The sequence below is a fragment of the Pituophis catenifer genome, unplaced genomic scaffold (assembly GCF_029215685.1).
Source record: "Pituophis catenifer annectens isolate HBS135680 unplaced genomic scaffold, rPitCat1.0.hap2 SCAF_2, whole genome shotgun sequence".
Classification (NCBI taxonomy): Eukaryota; Metazoa; Chordata; class Lepidosauria; order Squamata; family Colubridae; genus Pituophis; species Pituophis catenifer.
Genome location: NW_027256882.1, coordinates 29,384,215 through 29,401,189, shown reverse-complemented (window position 1 = coordinate 29,401,189; position 16,975 = coordinate 29,384,215). Strand labels below are relative to the sequence as shown.

Here is a 16,975-nt window from a genome sequence, read left to right as displayed (position 1 = left end):
AAGGAAGCCAAAACGGAGAAGTCATGTATGAAAAATGTATGATTCAATAATTTGTACAACCACCTTTAGCAGCAACAACTAGAAGTAATTGTTTTCTGTGTGACTTTATCAGTCTCTTGCAGTGTTGTGGAGGAATTTTGGCCCAGTCTTTTTTACAACATTGCTTCAGTTCATTGAGGTTTCTGGGTGTTTTTTTATGCACAACTCTCTTGAGGTCCTGCCAATTGGGTTGAGGTCTAGACTTTGACTGCAGCACCTTGATTATTTTTCAGCTATTTTGTTGTAGATTTGCTGATGTGTTTTGCGACCATTATCCTGTTGCATAGTCCTTTGTCAGCCAAGCTTTAGTTATTGGTGTGATGGCCTGTGGCCCAATTGCATTATGGCCAACCATTTCCACTTTGGTCTGGTGTGTGCAAAGGACAGTGTTCCCGAAGTCCTGTGATTTGTTCAGATGCAACTTTGCAAACAACAGCCATGTGCTATGACCTTTTTAGAGAGAAGAGGCTTTCTCCATTCAACCCTTCCAAACGAACCATACTTCTTCAGTATTTTTCTAATTCCATTGTTATGAATCTTAACATTTAACATGCTAACTGAAGCCTGTAGAGCAGGGGCGTCAAACATGCGTCATCACGGCATGATCATGTGACGTATCACAACTTTTTTCCCCTTCTTTAAAAGTGGCCGTGGCCAGTGTGTGACCCATCTGGCCCACAGGCCACTACTTTGACAGCCCTGCTGTAGAGTCTGAGATATAACTCTTTGCAATTTCTCTGGCCATTGCACCGTCTGACCTTGGGCTGAATTTCCTTGAACGTCCACTCCTGGGAAGATTAGCAACTCTCCTGATTGCTTTACACTTGTCTTCCGCACTGTAGAATGATGGGTTTTTAATTGTTTGGAAATGACCTTTTAAACCTTCCCAAATTGATGGGCAGCAACAATTTCTTCTCTAAGATCATTGCTGATTCTTTATTCTTTGGCATTGTGTTAACACACAACTCAGTGTCAGAGATAGATGTAATCATACTTGCTGATGATCAATTGATGAAGGGCATTTTATTAGCAGTACGTGGCTGCTACTTCCCCTCTTTATACTATGGAAGCAGTGAGAAATTTCCTAATGGTGAGAACAATTAACCAGCAGAACAGCTGGCCTTTAGAAGTTGTGGTGCTCCATCACTGGAGGCTTTTCAGAAGAGATGAGACAGCCATTTGTCTGAAATGATATAGGGTGACCTCCAAAGTCCCTTCCAATTCTGTTATTCTCTTCTGTTCTGTTGCGATGATATTTATGATACCCTGATAAGTAAAACCACAAGAAATCAAAGCAGGTGTAGTTTCTTTTTCAATTGATTGTATTTGAAAACAATCCTTTGCATTGCTAAGAATTTGTGATTGACTGAAGTCAACAATCGAATTAGAATCATCGAATGGATATTTGAACTTGGATCTGGGTGGTCTTCCATGTGTCAATTGAATCATGATCAATATAAGAGCTTATTGGAGCATTGTGGCATGTTTGCTTTTTCATTATAATGTAAACTTTTTTCTTCTTTTCTCATCTTCTGCAACCGTTTTATGCACAATTAAAGATACACTTTTATTTGAATCTTATAGACAAAGAAGATGGCAATGAGCACTCTGGACAACTGAGGATAACAAACAACTTTGAATAGCAAAACAAGTCAGTTCAGAAATCAAAATATTTTCCATTTCCTTCAGAGAGTCCCCCAGCAGGTGAGAGAGAAATGAGAGAAAATCAAGAAGAGATTTCTAACTGGAAAAATAGAGTGTGAAATTAATGCATACGTTACATGAAAAGTCAAGGGAGATTATTTTTCCATTCAGGAAAAGAGGGAAATATCTGGAAGTTACTGGGGAGGAAGCCATGTAGAGCAGACAGTGTTGCAGGCCTCGTTCTGGGAGGGAGAAAATCACCAGTAATTCAAAGCAGCACTAAAGGGATTATCCATATTTTTGACCACCTCAAGAATATTAGTTGTGGAAAAGCTCCATAGACGTTTCTGTTCTGGGAAAGATACAACTTGCAAATCACAGCTGATTATGCCAGAGGGGATCCATATTGGAGAAAAACCGTACAAATACTCTGAATGTGGCAAAAGCTTTGGTCAGAACAACTCCATTTTCTTTCATGGAAGGACTCACACAAGAGAGAAGCCCTACAAATGTTCCCAATGCGGTAAATGCTTTAGCAAGCATGGCAACGTGGACTCACACCAAGGAGAAACCCTTTGAATGTCCTGATTGTGAGAAATGTTTCAGTAACAATTACAACCTGGTGACACACCAGAGGACTCACACAGGAGAGAAACCATTTGAATGTCCTGATTGTGGGAAATGTTTCGTTCAGAATTCTAGCTTGGTTCAACACCAGAGGACTCACACAGGAGAGAAACCCTTTGAATGTCCTGATTGTGGGAAAAGTTTCAGTCAAAATTCCAACCTCATTGGCCACCAGAGGATTCACACAGGAGTGAAACCCTTTGAATGTCCTGATTGCGGGAAAAGTTTCAGTCGGAATTCCAACCTCATTGGCCATCAGAGGAGTCACACAGGAGAGAAACCCTTTGAATGTCCTGACTGTGGGAAAAGTTTCACTTGGAATTCCAACCTCATTGGCCACCAGAGGACTCACACAGGAGAGAAACCCTTCGAATGTCCTGACTGTGGGAAAGGTTTCAGTCAGAATTCCACCCTGGTTAAACACCAGAGGACTCACACAGGAGAGAAACCCTTTGAATGTCCTGATTGTGGGAAAAGTTTCAGTCAGAATTCCAGCCTGGTTCAACACCAGAGGATTCACACAGGAGAGAAACCGTTTGAATGTCCTGACTGTGGGAAAAGTTTCAGTCAGAATTCCAAACTCATTCGCCACCAGAGGACTCACACAGGAGAGAAACCCTTTGAATGTCCTGATTGTGGGAAACGTTTCAGTCGGAATTCCAACCTCATTAGCCACCAGAGGACTCACACAGGAGAGAAACCCTTTGAATGTCCTGATTGTGGGAAAAGTTTCAGTCAGAATTCCAGCCTGGTTCAACACCAGAGGACTCACACAGGAGAGAAACCCTTTGAATGTCCTGATTGTGGGAAATGTTTCAGTGATAATTCCAGCCTGGTTAAACACCAGAGAACTCACACAGGAGAGAAACCCTTTGAATGTCCTGATTGTGGGAAATGTTTCATTCAGAATTCCAGCTTGGTTCAACACCAGAGGACTCACACAGGAGAGAAACCCTTTGAATGTCCTGACTGTGGGAAAAGTTTCAGTCAGAATTCCACCCTCATTGGCCACCAGAGGATTCACACAGGAGAGAAACCCTTCGAATGTCCTGACTGTGGGAAATGTTTTAGTCATAATTTCAGCCTGGTTAAACACCAGATGATTCACACAGGAGTGAAACCCTTTGAATGTCCTGATTGTGGGAAATGTTTCAGTGATAATTCCAGCGTGGTTAGACACCAGAGAACTCACACAGGAGAGAAACCATATGAGTGTCCAGACTGTGGGAAAGATTTCAGTACTAAGGATATCCTTCTAAATCATACACACAGGGGAAAAACCATTTAAGTTCCCTGAGTGTGCATGATGCTTCAGGAAACCTTCCAACCTTATCGTACACAAGAAAATCCACATGAAGCCCAAAGTGATGAGTATAGACAGAGTTTGAATTTCATTTCTAATGTCACATTGTAAGTCCAGCTGAGAAATTGACAATTTGACTAGAAAGAATTTGCCTGATTTTTTGTAGGCAAATATGTCATGATATTAGTCAGAAAGGAAGAATTAAAAAAATGGAACATGCTAGTTTGATAAAGGCTATCTGGCCATCAGCAGCAGAAGTTGCTGAATATTTATTTTTGCAGAAATTGTGCAATTATGTAAAAATCTTTTTGGGAGTGTTCTTTGCATTTTTATCATAGTAGATGATAGAAATGCCACAGGCATAGTCCCAGCCTTTTTCTCCCTGGGTGCCCCCGAGATTTTCAGCCCCAGAATTCCCCCAGCCAGCATCTCTTTGGGATAGGAGCACTCAGACTATAGTTAGAGATTGTGGCTCCTCATATAATAGCAATAGCACCTTGACTTATGTACCGCTTCAGAGTGCTTTATAGCCCTCTCTAAGTGGTTTACATAGTCAGCATATTGCCCCCAACAATCTGGGTCCTCATTTTACCGACCTCGGAAGGATAGAAAGCCAAGTCAACCTTGAGCCGGTGGGAATTGAGCTGCCAAACTGCACCACCATGGCTCTTATGAGGAGAAAGTGAGCGTAGAGTGGAGGGATTCAAAGTTCATCTTTTCCTAACTGTTCCAGGAATTCAGCGCACGAAGCATGTCTTTTCAGATTGTGTCAAGAATGAGGCACGCAAGTGGAAGAAACCACATGAATAGCAAATATTTTGGGGGAGTTTGGGGCAGTGACAAAACCAGTGTAAAATTTCAGATGTAAAGGCTGTTCTGCCCTGCCGGTGACCTTCATGAAGAAGAGCTGTAGAAATAGTTGAGGAGAAAAGGGATTGTGGTTTTCAGCACAGGATCTCCAGGTTTATTCACAAGTCCTGCTGTGATCTCCTTTGTTTTTAGGGGCCTCCTTGTTAAGACTTTGACAGCTGGGGCCTGAGAGCAGCACCAAGGGACTGATACTTTTGTGGTTCTCCCCCCTTGGTGGGGAGATGTGAGAAAAAAATTGTACAGTAGATAATCAAGCAAAATTAAATAAAGCCAATCTAAGAGTCAGAGGGGATGGTCTATAGAGCGAGGTCAAAAGCCATAAGTCCCTACTCAGACGAACAGTCCATTTCCTCAGAACCAAACTTTGAAGCTCAGATTGAAAGGTGGAAAGTAGGTGTTATTTGGAAGATACTGGATCTTGAAAGCTGCAGCCTTGAATTTAGGGCTGGAGTAGCAGGAACAGCTGCATGGATAGATTTTTTGGGGAGGAGGAAAGCCCAGTTTGGTGGTCACCAGGCTAGAGCCTGAGAGACGCTCATTTCCGGTCCTGCTTTAGGCACAAAGCCATCTCAGAGACCTTGGCCTTTCCCGTCCTCTCAGGTCTTTGAAGGGAAATCTGCTTACAAAAAATCTTGCCAAGGAAACTGCAGAGAAATGGGAGTGCAGGATAACTCCCCAAAACCTACTTTTGCAACTTTGGAGAGTGAAGCCTGACCTACTTAGCTTCCCAAGATTAGGGACGTGTTGTGCCATAAATATTTATGAAGTTCTTGTTTGTATGCACAGCTGCTAAATTATATCCAGCTTCATCCTATGAATGGAATAATGAAACCTGGAACAATAACAATAACACCCACCTTCCAAACCACATCTAGATAGGAGAGATTCTTTCTGTCTGCATCCTTGCAGAGCCTAAATCTCACTAGAGGGAAAACTTGCTCTGAGCAGCCTTCCCAATCTCCACAGGAGTTAGCTTTATTATTCCCAAACAGTTTGGGCAAAAAACTTGGAGGGCAATACTTTGCAGAAAGCTGATGTATAGATTTTGCACTTTCTTAGGTGTGACTCAGTGGAGATCAAAACCTCTCTACATCCCCCAAACTTTATGACTGATTTCCTGTGTCTGCCAAGGATTTAAGACCCAGGAGAATCAGTGGGTCAGAGGCTCAAAGGGAGCCAGCTTCATTCGTGCTGCCCAGAGATGCTTCCAAGCACACCCATGCTAAATGCCTTGTGCGTCTGTAACTTTGCATACACAGAAGTCACCATTAGGTCAAAGTGAGAAAGTCACATACCCAGCAGGGCTGGAAAAGGGGGTTTAACAAGAGGAGATGACTGCCTGTATATGGTAAGAGCAATGTTTCCAAAAGGCATTTCCAAGGGCTGGAAAAAAGATTGGTAATACAGATGTTCATGCAACAATGTACCACTCTTTGTTTGATACCCATTCCTTTTTTAAATTCAAAATATTAATCTAATAAAATATACAAAATCCTTTCCAAGGAAACTGCAAGGCCAGGCATCAAGACTGACTATTTGTTTGATACACGTTCCTTTTTTTAATTAGAAAATTTAATCTAATAAAATATATAAATCAAACAAAAACAAAGAATAGATACAGAGAAGCAGGAAAGGAATCGAAAAAAGAAAAATATAATTGCACCTTCCTCCTTTTTCTCTGTTGAGAAATTGTCATCACACATTCTTCTATAGAAATTATCTCTGCTCAGTTGACCAGAATAAAAACTTCCTTGGAAACGGATCCTGGCCTGGAGTCCATTCCTCAGAGAAATCCAGTCAAACATTTCCCTTCCACATTGCTCGTAGGAACAGGGAGATTTTCTCAATGTACAGGTAGCAAGCAGTAACCAGATCCCAATGGTTGAATCCCACATAAGGATTTATTGGGCCAGGTGGGATCCCAAGGAATGAGACGGGACCAACAAGCCATGTTTTTCATTGCTTGCTTCCCAGGGATCTCATATCCCACAGCAGATGTACAACAGGAGCGCACACATACAGACTCACTATAGTTTGTAGGGACCCACCAAACTTCTTGAATTGGAATCAAAAGTTGCTTCCCTCCTCCTGCACCTATAAGTTCCCTGTGACTTCTCTAAGGAAACACTGTTGATGGTGGGAGGCTTCCAGAACAACAAGCAAGCAAGAAGGACGTCAAGTATGCTGCAGAAAAAGTGTGCCACACGCACACTTCGCACGGAAAAAGAAGACTTCACAAGTTAAGTAAAACAGTGAGGGGGGGAAACAGCTGTGCCCCATGATTTAGATTCGCCGTGCGCAACAGCTAATCATCGGAAATACCAGTTCAGAGGAACCGGTAAGTTTTTTTTTTACTACTGGTTCACCTGAACTGGTAGGTTTTATCACTACTGGTTTGCCCAAACTGGTGTGAACTGATAGCATTTCACCCCTGGGTTGATCAAAAAAAGATCATACCAAACAAACCTTATTTCATTATTTGACAAAGTGACTAAATTAGTGTACCAGAGAAATGCTGAGGACATAGTATACTTAGTTTTCAGTAAAGCATTTGATTAAGTAGATCACAACCTACTTCTTGGCAAGCTAAAAAAATGTGAACTTGAACAGTGGCCCCTATCTAACAAAATGATATTCAACAAAGATAAAAATAAAGTTTTACACTTAGACAAGAAAAACCAATTGCATAGGTATAATTAAACTAGGTGAAACCTGGTTTAATTCCCGTAACTGTGAGAGGGATCTTGGAGTTCTAGTGTATAGTCACTTAAATGTGAGCCAACAGTTCAGATCAGATCAGATCAGATTAACAGAGTTGGAAGGGACCTTATAGGTCATCTAGTGCAGCCCCCCGCTCAAGCAGGAGACCCTATACCATATCTGACAAATGGCAGTCCAATCTTTTCTTGAAAGTCTCGAGTGATGAAGCTCCCACAACTTCCGAAGGCAAGCTCTTCCATTGGTTGATTGTTCTCACTGTCAGAAAGTTCCTCCTCATTTCTAGGTTGAATCCCTCTTTGGTCAGTTTCCATCCATTATTCCTTGTCTGGCCTTCAGGTGCTTTGGAAAATAGCTTGACCCCCTCCTCTCTAGCAGCCCCTCAAATATTGGAAGATTGCTATCATGTCTCCCCTGGTCCTTCTCTTCACTACACTAGCCATGCCCAGTTTCCATTAGCGTTCTTCATATGTTTTAGTCTCCAGTCCCCTAATCATCCTGGTTGCTCCCCTCTGCACTTTGAATTTCAACATCTTTTATAGTGTGGTGACCAAAACTGGATGCAATACTCTAGGTGTGCTTTTACTAGAGCTTTATAGCGTGGTATTAGTACCTCACTTGGTCTTGATTGTATCCCTCTGTTAATGCAGTTCAGGATTGCTTTGGCTTTTTTAGCTGCCGCTGCACACTACTGGCTCATATTCAGCTGATTGTGCACTAAGACTCCAAGATCCCTCTCACAGTCACTGCTATTAAGCCTGGTTTCCCCCAGTATCTGTGTGTACTTTTGGTTTTTCTTACCTAAGTGTAAGACTTTACTTTTTTCTACATTGAATTTCATTTTGTTAGATAGGGCCCAGTGTTCAAGTCTGTCAAGATCCATCTAGATCTTGAGCCTATCTTCTAGAGTGTTAGCTATTCCTGCCAGCTTAATATCATCTGCAAATTTGGTGAGTTCCCCTTCTATTCCCTCATCTAAATCGTTTATGAAGATATTGAAGAGTACTGGGCCTAAGAAGGAACCTTGTGGCACCCCCCTGCTTACTTCTCTCCATGTAGACTTACACCCATTAAGGACTACTTGTTGAGTACGGTTTGTCAGCCAGTTGCAAATCCATCTGGAGGTGAAGCTATCCCACTTTTTTCTACCTTATGAAGAAGTAGGTTGTGGTCTATTCTGTCGAATGCCTTGCTGAAGTCTAAGTATATTATGTCCACAGGATTTTGCTGGTCTACTAATTTAGTCACTATGTTGAAGAATGAAATAAGATTGGTTTGGCATGATCTGTTTTTAACAAACCTGTACTGGCTGCTAATTATTACTTTACTCGTTTCTAGGTGTTGGCAGATCTGTTTTTTTATTATCTTTTCCAGTATCTTCCTGGGTATTGATGTTAGGCTGATTGGTCTGTAGTTTTGGTCTGTTTTTTCCCCTTTTTGAAGATGGGAACCACATTAGCTCTTTTCCAGTCCTTTGGTAGTTCCCTGGTGTTCCAGGATTTTTGAAAGATGTGGTGCAATGGTTCTGAGATGACATCTGCCAGCTCCTCTAGAACTCTGGGATGTAATCCATCAGGTCCTGGTGATTTGTATTCATCAAGATCAGACAGGTGTTCTCTTACTATTTTTTTGTGATTGGCAGCAGCCAAAATTACCAATACAATCCCAGGCTGCATTAATAGAGGGATAGAATTAAGATCACATGAAGTTATAGTACTGCTTCACAAAGCCTTAGTAAGACCACACTTGGAATACTGCATCCAATTCTAGTCACCACAATATAAAAAGATATTGGGACTCTGGAAAGCATGCAGAGAAGAGCAACAAAGATGATTAGGGGACTGGAAGCTAAAACATACAAAGAACAGTTACACAAATTGGGTATGTCTAGTCCAGGGGTGTCAAACTCCATTTCATTGAGGCCCACATCAGGGTTCTGTTTGACCTCTGGGGGCCGGAGTGGGCATGGCCAGGTTGGGCATGGCCAGATCGATATCACTCACATTGGGGGCGCCTCTGGTGGCCCAAGTACTCTGCCAGAGAAAACTGGCTCCCAAGCTGTTTTTGGTTGTGATGGCTTCCTGCAAACCTCTTCCAGGAAAAAGCTCGAGAGGGCTGCATCCGGCCACCAGCCCTTGAGTTTGAGACCCCTCGTCTAGTCTAATGAAAAGGACAAGGGGAGGCATGATAGGAGTCTTCCAATATTTGAGTCGCTGCCACAAAGAGGAGGGTCTCAAGTTATCTTCCTAAACACTAGAAGGTAAGACATGGAACAATGGATGGGAACTAAGGAAGGAGAGAAGCAACCTGGAAACTTACAGTGTGAATTAATAAGCGCCTTCAGCTTGCCTTCAGAAGTTGTGGGTGCTTCATCACTGGAAGTTTTAAAAAATAGATTGGATAGTCACTTGTCTGAAATGGGATAGAGTCTCCTGCTTGAGCAGGGGGTTGGAACAGAAGACCTCCATGGTCCCTTCCAACTCTATTTATTCATTGTATCATTGATCTTGAAAGCTGCAGCCTTGAATTTGCTGTGGGAGCACCAGGAACAGGTCAATGGGTAGATTTTGTGGGGAGGAAGAAGTTCCAGTTTGGTGTAGTGGGGAAGGCACCAGGTTAGAGACAGAGAAACGCTCAGTTCCAGTCCCACCTGAAGGGCAAAACCATCTGCTCAACTTTGGCCAGTCCTCTCAGCCCTTGGAAGCAGGAAAGGGGGGGAACCCCTCCCCAAAACCCTTCCAAAGGAAACTGCAAGGGCAGGCATCAAGACTGACCCAAAGGCACCAAAAACGAAGTAGCATCACGTTTCACTTTTTCACTTGGCTCAGTTGCAAAGGTCGGTTGCTAGGAATCGAAAACGACCTGCTGCAATGTAATCACAGGAAACCTCTTCCCAACGCCTTGGTGGAGATTGGAAAAGCGTGTTTTTCCACCTCCTGTCGCTAGATGGCGGTCAGGCAACATCTGTGCCTAGAAAGCCATCAACACTGCATTGCTAGAAAGGCTGGGAGGATAGGAGAGGCGCAGAGGAACTTCCTCTTCCGGATGACTCATGGGAGGAAGTTGGTGTGCAGAGCGGCTTTTGTGCTGTTTCCATGGTCGAAGCAGCAGCTGGCCGGTGAGTTGAGGGCTGCAGGTGGGAGGAGAGTCCGGGAGCAAGTCGGGCTGTTCGGTTCCCTCCACGGCCTGGAAGCGGAGAAGCAACTGGGCTGAAGCCTCTCAGCTGCTGCTGCTGCAGGTTCCCTCCCTCCCCAAATGGAAGCCCACTGGTGCTGCAGGCTGGGAAACTGGTGGCTGCAATTTCTGCTGGTGGGAAGACTGAAAAAGCCTCTTTCAAGTGGAGGTTGGTTCTTTGGGAATGGCTTCCCTCCAGAGGTTGTGGCTGCTCCGTCCCTGGAGGGTTTTGAGGGGAGATTGGGCAGCCATTTGTTCTGGATGGAATAGGGTCTCCTGCCTGAACAGGGGATGGACTAGAAGACCTCCAAGGTCCCCCCAACTCAATTCTTCTCTTATGGACCTGATGTTTTCTGGGCAACAAGATCGGATTTATTTGCCTCTGGTCTTTTTTGGGTTGTTCTTGTTTTGTTCTACTTCCATTTCTAGCTAACAAGTATGTGTTTCCTATTGGTGCCCCCCCAGGCTCCACTGTGCTTAACCCAGCACTTTTTAAAAAATAGCTATTGAATGTTTGAACTGTCCGGGTGTATTTATTTATAAAATGTATTGGCCACCAACCTTACCGTGACATAACTGCGATTGACAGATATGGCTCAGTGAAATAAGAGACAGAGTCCAAGTGTGTGTGTGTTGATAAGCCAATGCATTTCTTCATCCTCCTAAGAAGGAAGGAACGTAGTGAAAGGCAGATATTTATACATTTCTTTGCTTTCGCTTCATTACATAAGAGGCAGTTGGCACATGACAGAGAAGATATAGAAATAATAAAAATAGTCAAGTTTGCCTTCTGTGGTTTTGGTCACGTGGCTAACCCATAGGCTAGTGTTTCCTATGAAATTTTCCATGGCTTCAAAAGCCTTTTGAGGCCTGAACTTCAGCCTTGCCATCTCAACATATGAGCAATCATCCAATTCATCCAATTCCTGATTAACAATAGCTCAGAAGGTTTCAGATGTTTTTCAGACTTCAAAGACATGAATTATCTTCATATTGTAGGTGTGTATATTTTTATTTCTGAATGTACATACCTGCAAATGTATAATCTATCCCCAGGACCTCCAGATAAACAGTCATGTGAAAAAGAAATTATACTCTCCTTGACTTTTATGATTTTACGTATCAAGGCATAGTCCTTAGAAGTTCTTAATACTCAGTAAATAGAACCGTAGATGAACAACAACACATGAAATATTACATCAGGTCATCATTTATTTTATAAAAAGGAAGCCAAAACGGTGAAGTCATGTATGAAAAATGTATGATTCAATAATTTGTAGAACCACCTTTAGCAGCAACAACTAGAAGTAATTGTTTTCTGTGTGACTTTATCAGTCTCTTGCAATGTTGTGGAGGAATTTTGGCCCAGTCTTTTTTACAACATTGCTTCAGTTCATTGAGGTTTCTGGGTGTTTTTTTATGCACAACTCTCTTGAGGTCCTGCCAATTGGGTTGAGGTCTAGACTTTGACTGCAGCACCTTGATTCTTTTTCAGCCATTTTGTTGTAGATTTGTTGATGTGTTTTGTGACCATTATCCTGTTGCATAATCCTTTGTCAGCCAACCTTTAGTTATTGGTGAGATGGCCTCTGGCCCAATTGCATTATGGCCAACCATTTCCACTTTGGTCTGGTCTGTGCAAAGGACAGTGTTCCCGAAGTCCTGTGAAGAGCCTTGGTAGTACAGGGGTTTAAGGCACCCTGTTATTAAGCTGGTTATTAAGACCAGCTGCCTGCAATTACTGCAGGGTTCAAATCTCGCCAAGGCTCAAGGTTGACTCAGCCTTCCATCCTTTCTAAGGTAGGTAAATTGAGGACCCAGTTGTGAGGGCAATAAGCTGACTTTGTATAAATATACAAAAGGATGAAGGCTATTGCTGAGCACATTGTAAGGCGCCCTGAGTCTTCGGAGAAGGGCGGCATATAAATCAAAAATTAAAAAAAAAAAAAATTGTTCAGATGCAACTTTGCAAACAACAGCCCTGTGCTATGACCTTTTTAGAGAGAAGAGGCTTTCTCCATTCAACCCTTCCAAACGAACCATACTTCTTCAGTATTTTTCTAATTCCATTGTTATGAATCTTAACATTTAACATGCTAATTGAAGCCTGTAGAGCAGGGGCGTCAAACATGCGTCATCACGGCATGATCATGTGACATATCACAACTTTTTTCCCCTTCTTTAAACGTGGCAGTGGCCGGTGCGTGTCCCATCTGGCCCACAGGCCACTAGTTTGACAGCTCTGCTGTAGAGTCTGAGATATAACTCTTTGCAATTTCTCTGGCCATTGCACCGTCTGACCTTGGGCTGAATTTCCTTGAACGTCCACTCCTGGGAAGATTAGCAACTCTCCTGAATGCTTTACACTTGTCTTCCGCACTGTAGAATGATGGGTTTTTAATTGTTTGGAAATGACCTTTTAAACCTTCCCAAATTGATGGGCAGCAACAATTTCTTCTCTAAGATCATTGCTCATTCTTTATTCTTTGGCATTGTGTTAACACACAACTCAGTGTCAGAGATAGATGTAATCATACTTGCTGATGATCAATTGATGAAGGGCATTTTATTAGCAGTACGTGGCTGCTACTTCCCCTCTTTATACTATGGAAGCAGTGAGAAATTTCCTAATGGTGAGAACAATTAACCAGCAGAACAGCTGGCCTTCAGAAGTTGTGGTGCTCCATCACTGGAGGCTTTTCAGAAGAGATGAGACAGCCATTTGTCTGAAATGATATAGGGTGACCTCCAAGGTCCCTTCCAATTCTGTTATTCTCTTCTGTTCTGTTGCGATGATATTTATGATACCCTGATAAGTAAAACCACAAGAAATCAAAGCAGGTGTAGTTTCTTTTTCAATTGATTGTATTTGAAAACAACCCTTTTCACTGCTAAGAATTTGTGATTGACTGAAGTCAACAATCAAATTAGAATCATTGAATGGATATTCGAACTTGGATCTGGGTGGTCTTCCATGTGTCAATTGAATCATGATCAATGTAAGAGGTTATTGGAGCATTGTGGCATGTTTGCTTTTTCATTATAATGTAAACTTTTTTCTTCTTTTCTCATCTTCTGCAACCATTTTATGCCCAATTAAAGATACACTTTTATTTGAATCTTATAGACAAAGAAGATGGCAATGAGCACTCTGGACAACTGAGGATAACAAACAACTTTGAATAGCAAAACAAGTCAGTCCAGAAATCAAAATATTTTCCATTTCCTTCAGAGAGTCCCCCAGCAGGTGAGAGAGAAATGAGAGAAAATCAGGAAGAGATTTCTAACTGGAGAGAACCCCTACAAGTGTTCCCAATGCGGTAAATGCTTTAGCAAGCATGGCAACGTGGACTCACACCAAGGAGAAACCGTTTGAATGTCCTAATTGTGAGAAATGTTTCAGTAACAATTACAACCTGGTGACACACCAGAGGACTCATACAGGAGAGAAACCATTTGAATGTCGTGATTGTGGGAAATGTTTTGTTCAGAATTCCAGCCTGGTTCAACACCAGAGGACTCACACAGGAGAGAAACCCTTTAAATGTCCTGACTGTGGGAAAAGTTTCCGTCAAAATTCCAACCTCATTGGCCACCAGAGGATTCACACAGGAGAGAAACCCTTTGAATGTCCTGACTGTGGGAAAAGTTTCAGTCATAATTCCAGCCTTGTTAAACACCAGAGGACTCACACAGGAGAGAAACCCTTTGAATGTCCTGATTGTGGGAAATGTTTCAGTCAGAATTCCAGTCTGGTTCAACACCAGAGGACTCACACAGGAGAGAAACCCTTTGAATGTCCTGATTGTGGGAAATGTTTCGTTCAGAATTCCAGCCTGGTTCAACACCAGAGGACTCACACAGGAGAAAAACCCTTTAAATGTCCTGACTGTGGGAAAAGTTTCAGTCAGAATTCCAACCTCATTGGCCACCAGAGGATTCACACAGGAGAGAAACCCTTTGAATGTCCTGACTGTGGGAAAAGTTTCAGTCAGAATTCCAGCCTGGTTCAACACCAGAGGACTCATACAGGAGAGAAACCCTTTGAATGTCCTGATTGTGGGAAGTGTTTCAGTCAGAATTCCAGTCTGGTTCAACACCAGAGGATTCATACAGGAGTGAAACCCTTTGAATGTCCTGATTGTGGGAAAAGTTTCAGTCAGAATTCCAGCCTGGTTAAACACCAGAGGACTCATACAGGAGCGAAACTGTACGAGTTTCCAGACTGTAGGACAAGTTTCAGTCAGAATTCCAGCCTGGTTGAGCACCAGATGACTCACACAGGAGAGAAACGCTTGAAATGTCCTGACTGTGGGAAAAGTTTCAGTCAGAATTCTAGTCTGATTAAACACCAGAGGATTCACACAGGAGTGAAACCCTTTGAATGTCCTGACTGTGAGAAAAGTTTCAGTCAAAATTCCAACCTCATTGGCCACCAGAGGACTCACACAGGAGAAAAACCCTTTGAATGTCCTGATTGTGGGAAAAGTTTCAGTCGGAATTCCAACCTCATTGGCCACCAGAGGACTCACACAAGAGAGAAACCCTTTGAATGTCCTGACTGTGAGAAAAGTTTCAGTCATAATTCCAGCCTGGTTCAACACCAGAGGACTCATACAGGAGAGAAGCCCTTTGAATGTTCTGATTGTGGTAAGAGTTTTAGTAACAATTCCAACCTGGTGAAACACCAGAGGACTCATACAGGAGAGAAACCCTTTGAATGTCGTGATTGTGGGAAAAGTTTCAGTCAGAATTCCAGCCTGGTTAAACACCAGAGGACTCATACAGGAGGGAAACTGTACGAGTTTCCAGACTGTAGGACAAGTTTCAGTCAGAATTCCAGCCTGGTTCAGCACCAGATGACTCACACAGGAGAGAAACGCTTGAAATGTCCTGACTGTGGGAAAAGTTTTGGTCAGAATTCTAGTCTGATTAAACACCAGAGGATTCACACAGGAGAGAAACCCTTTGAATGTCCTGACTGTGGGAAAAGTTTCAGTCATAATTCCAGCCTGGTTCAACACCAGAGAGTTCACACAGGAGAGAAACCCTTTGAATGTCCTGATTGTGGGAAATGTTTCAGTCAGAATTCCAGCCTGGTTCAACACCAGAGGATTCACACAGGAGAGAAACCCTTTGAATGTCCTGACTGTTGGAAAAGTTTCAGTCATAATTCCAGCCTGGTTCAACACCAGAGGACTCACACAGGAGAGAAACCCTTTGAATGTCCTGACTGTGGGAAAAGTTTCAGTCAGAATTCCAGCCTGGTTCAACACCAGAGGACTCATACAGGAGAGAAACCCTTTGAATGTCCTGACTGTGGGAAAAGTTTCAGTCATAATTCCAGCCTGGGTAAACACAAGAAGACACACACAGGAGGGAAACTGTACGAGTTTCCAGACTGTGGGAAAGATCTCATTACTAGGGTTAATATTATCAATGATGTCCTTATACACAAAGGGGAGAAACTATTTTAGTGTCCTGAGTGTGGATGGTGCTTCAGGAAATATTCCACCCTTTTTGCACACAGAAAAATCCACATGACGGCCAAATGATAAGTTTAGAGAAGGCTTGAATTTCATTTCTGATGTCCCATTATAAGTGCAGCTGAGATATTGGCTATTTAAATTGATTAAATTAATTAGAATTTGCCTGATTTTTTGTAGGCAAATATGTAATGGTATTAGATGGGGCAGAGGAAAGAAAAAGTTGGAACATATTACTTTGATAATGGCTATCTTGCTTTCAGCATAAGAAGTTGCTGGATATTTATTTTTGTAGAAATTGGGCAATTATGGAAAAATCTTTTTGGGAGTGTTCTTTGCATTTTTGTGATAGTGGATAATAGAAATGCTATGTGCCAGGAATCCCAGCCTTTTTCTCCCTGGGTCCCCCCAAGATTATCAGCCTCAGAATTCTCCAGCCAGCATCTCTTGGGGATTGGAGCACAGAGATTATAGTTAAAGAGATTTTAGTTCTTCATATAAGGAGAAAACAAGAGGAGAAGACAAATGAGGGCTTTTTTTTTTTTTTTGAAAAAGTTTTATTCAAGAAAAAAAACAATTTTCCCACAACCCTCCCACCCATCCCCCCTCCCCCTCCCCGACTTCCCAGAGCAGAACACAAGGTATTTCAGTTAACTTTTAACAATAAACTAAGTTGCTTAACTATCCATTAAACTAACATCCCCTCTTAAAAAAAATTCTTAACCCCCCCATAGATAAAATCATGCTTCTTGGATATATTACTTCTAAAATCACTCATATAACACTTATACCATTAAAGATTCATTCATAAGCTATTTGATATTTTTTAGTCTGATACTTATTTTTAATATAATCAATCCATCTTCTCCAATCCAATATATATCTTTCTTGTGTACGATCCTTCAAGTATGCTGAGATTTTAGCCATTTCGGCTAAGTTAGTTACTTTCAGTATCCAAGCATCAATAGTAGGCAAAAAGTCCTTCTTCCAGTGTTGTGCTATCAACAATCTTGCTGCTGTTATTAAATTCAGGATCAGTTTAGTCTCTAGAACTGTACAGTCCGTAGTTATACCCAGTAGAAACAAGTGCGGGGTAAATTTCAATCTTTTTAAA

At 42.2% G+C, this 16,975-nt stretch overlaps 1 pseudogene; it reads left to right on the top strand.

The window, feature by feature from the left end:
* The first annotated feature begins 1,664 nt into the window (after positions 1-1,664).
* LOC139312012 (zinc finger protein 850-like) lies at positions 1,665-16,640 on the top strand (annotated as a pseudogene).
* Positions 16,641-16,975: the final 335 nt, after the last annotated feature.